Source organism: Fundulus heteroclitus, chromosome 12 (assembly GCF_011125445.2).
Source record: "Fundulus heteroclitus isolate FHET01 chromosome 12, MU-UCD_Fhet_4.1, whole genome shotgun sequence".
NCBI classification, from domain to species: Eukaryota; Metazoa; Chordata; class Actinopteri; order Cyprinodontiformes; family Fundulidae; genus Fundulus; species Fundulus heteroclitus.
In genome coordinates, this window is record NC_046372.1 from 21,127,826 (window position 1) to 21,131,841 (window position 4,016).

A 4,016-nucleotide genomic window follows, 5' to 3' on the forward strand; every position below is an offset into this window, starting at 1 on the left:
CACTCCACACCACACAGAGAGACAGCTGCTCAGAATGCTCTCTATGGTGCTTCTGTAGAAAGTCATGAGGATGGGCGGGGGCAGGTGGGCTCTCCTCATCCTCCACAGGAAGTACAGTCGCTTCTGTGCCCTCTTCACCAGTGACGTGGTGTTCACAGACCAGGTGAGGTTGTCCGTGATGTGCACCCCCAGGAACTTGGTGCTGCTGACCACCTCCACAGCTGAGCTGTTGATGAGCAGTGGAGCGTGGTGAGGCCGGTTCTTCCTGAAGTCGACGATGATCTCCTTCGTCTTCTCCACGTTCAGGATCAGGCTGTTGTCTCTGCATCAGCCCACCAGCTGGTCCACCTCCTCTCTGTAGTCCTGGTCATTGTCGTCTGTGATCAGGCCCACTACCGTTGTGTCTGCAAACTTCACGATGTGATTTGTGGTGAACCTGGGGACGCAGTCATTAGTCATCAGGGTGAACAGCAGGGGGCATCCAGGTATGCCAGGCTCAGATGAAGAGCGGAGGAGATGGCGTCCTCAGTGGAGCGGTTCCATCGGTAGACAAACTGGAACGGGTCGAGTGTCGGGGGAGAGACTGGAAACGATGTGTTCCTTTACCAGCCTTTCAAAGCACTTCATCATGATGGGAGTCAGTGCAACGGGCCGGTAGTCGTTGAAACAGGTGACTTGAGGTTTCTTCGGGACCGGAATGATGGAGGCAGACTTGAAGCATGCTGGTACTGTGGCTTGGTCCAGCGAGGTGTTAAAAATGTTTGTGAGAACACCAGCCAGCTGACCTGCACACTCCTTGAGCACCCGCCCAGGTATGTTGTCGGGGCCTGGGGCCTTCCGCGGGTTGACTCTCCTTAGCGTCTTCCACACGTCGGCTGTGTCAAGGCAGAGCACCTTCTCTTCCTGATGGGGGGCAGCTTTCACTAATGGAGTTCTGTTTAGTGCCTCAAACCTCCCAAAGAATTTGTTTAGTCCGTTAAGAAAGTCAGCATCAACTTCACCCACCTGGGGTGAGGGCGTGTTGTATTCAGTGATCGCCCGTATCCCTTTCCACATGTTCCTGGTGTTGCTGCCGTCGTGGAATAGATCCTGGATTTTCTGACTGTGGTTCCGCTTCACTAGCCTGATGGCACGGTTCAAGTTGGCTCTCGCTGTCCTTAGAGCCTCCTTGTCACCAGACTTGAAGACAGAGTTCCGAGCTTTTAGTGCTTGACGGACCTCCACAGTAATCCAGGGTCATTGGTTGGCTCGGGTGATGATGGTCTTGGTGGTGCATGGTGGTTTTTCAATGCATTTGTTGATGTAGGCTGATACAGTCATGGCGTACTCATCAATGTCGATCTTGTCCTCATAAGTTGCAGCAGCTTTGAACACTTTCCATTCAGAGCACTCAAAACAGTCCTGGAGCGCCTCCATGGCTCCCTCAGTCCACACCCTCACCTGCCTCGCCGTAGGTTTAGCTCTGATCAGCAGGGGCATGTATGCAGGAATTAGCATAACAGAGATGTGGTCTGAAGAGCCCAGGTGGGGGCGGGGGGCTTCCCTGAATGCGCCTTTTATGTTTATGTAAACCAGGTCTAGAATGTTCTCTCCCTGAGTTACAAAATCCACATGTTGGTAGAAATGAGGGAGAACAGTTTTCATATTTGCCTGGTTAAAATCCCCAGCAATAATGAAAACGCCCTCCGTGTGTGCAGATTGCATCTCAGAGATAGTCCGATATAGGACACTCATAGCCTCTTTTGTGTTTGCGCTGGGAGGCACGTAAACCGCTCTGATGATAACAACAGTGATCTCTCTAGGCAGATAATCATAAGCTCGATGTCCAGAGAGCAAAAACTTGTGACTATGCTAGCATTTTTACACCAGTTGTTGTTGATGTAAACACACAGTCTGCCTCCTCGGATCTTATCCCTGAGTTCTTTCTTTCTGTCGGCGAGGAAAGTAGCTAGCCCCTACAGGCTAACGGCGTTGTCGGGGATTGATGATGTGAGCAATGTCTCGGTCAGGATGAGAGCGCAGCAGCCCCTAAACTCCCTCTTTGCAGAGAGCTCGAGTTGTAAATGGTCAATTTTGTTATCCAGTGAGCGGACGTTGAAAAGCAGGATGGATGGGAGCGGCGATCTGAATGGGTTAGCCTCTAGCTTAGCTGCTAAGCCTCCGCGGCAGCCGCGCTTCTTTGGCCGGCTACACCACTTCCGCTTTGCTCTCCACCAGCGTGGGCTGCTCGTCGAGTCCGCTGCCTCACAGGCCCCCGGGACTGGTACCCATATTACTCCAAGACCGCGTAAACAATTGAGCGTAGAAGTGGTTATAAGTCCAAAAACACTACATGACCGTAACTCCAGCAGGCTCTGGCCATCGTGCACTGATCGGCTGGGTAGAGGACTGGTTTCCAGCGAGTTTGGCGGCATTTATTATGAACATATCCGCAAGTTGTAGCAGAGCTGTACACCATGCCCCTGCCCGGAAGCACAGCCGGAAGTAATTTTGTTGCTTCTCCATGTCTGGTTCTGGTTCAGCAGAGCAGGCTGAACCTAGAAGAACTGAGTGGTCTGGAGGGTTGATGCACTGATAACAAGTCTGTGATGTATTTAGGTGCTAAGCCATTCAGGGATTTATAGACTAACAGAAGGATTTTAAAGTCTATTCTCTGAGATCCAGGGAGCCAGTGGAAGGACTTCAGAACCGGGTCCATGTTCTCTACTTAGTCGTAGTGAGGAATTCAGAACCGGGTCATTGTTCTCTACTTTCTTAGTCTTAGTGTGGCCGCGGGTAGCAGCATTCTGGATCAGCTGCAGCTGTCTGATCCACTTTTTAGGCAGACCTGTGAAAACACCGTTGCAGTGATCAATTCTACTAAAGATAAACGAAGGGATTAGTTTTTCCAGATCCTGCTGAGACATTAGTCCTTTAATCCTTGAAATGTTCTTCAGGTGGTAGAAGGCTGACCTTATAAGAGTCCATCACTACACCCAGATTTCGGGCCTGATCAGTGGTTTCTAGTTCAAGCGACTGACACTGTGTGCTAACTTTTGATCTCTCCTCTATATGTCTGAAAATTATTACTTCAGTTTTGTTTTAATTTAGTTGAAGAAATATTTGGCACATTCATGCATTGATTTCTTCTAAGCATTTACTCAGTGGTTGAATGGGTTCATAGTCACCTGGTGACATGGTGATGTAGAGCTGTGTGTAGTCTGCATAGTGATGGTAGCTGATGTTGTTTTTATGATCTGAGCTACAGGGAGCATGTAGATATTGAATAGGAGGGGACCCAGGATGGACCCTTGGGGAACCCCAGATGGGATTTTTGTCATATCTGATATAAAGTTACCTACTGACACAGATTCTAAACCATAATCCATCACAGACTTCATAAACTTCTGTGTGGACTCTCCATTATGAAGGTGAGGTGCTTCTCCAACAACAATCCCCGAGATAAAATATATGCTGAGGGAGAAAAAGGGGGCTTTCAGGTCAGAAAACAAAGACGATGTGATGATCTCTGCACTGGTGCTGGTCTAATCCATAACTCAGCACACCTGCCCAACTCCACCCTGCCTGCAATCTCCTCTCACCGGTTCCACCTGTTTTCACTTCCATATAATCGGCCATCAGACCAGTCACCAGTGCCACATTGTCTCTAACCATCCCAGAAAGAACTTTCCAGAGATTCTGAAATACAAGCCTGCCTGTCTGTCTGTTCTTCGACCGTCATCTGCCTTCTGTTTCCGAGCAAGCCCGATCCCGTGCTGATTCTGTCTGCCTATCTGATATCTGATTATGTTGGCCTCTTGACCTTGGGACCTGCAAGACCTGGATTGCCCATCTGAACCCCTTAACCTGTCTGTCTGTGAGTACCAGAACCCATCTAACCCCTGTGATTCTCCGCCAGTCACTGGACCTGGACCTGTCTTTCAGATTGCCCATTTGTCCTGCCGCTGGATCTTTGCCTTCTGGCCACGAACCTGGATCTACCCTGGATTACACCCATGGAAAGCCCCATACGGACT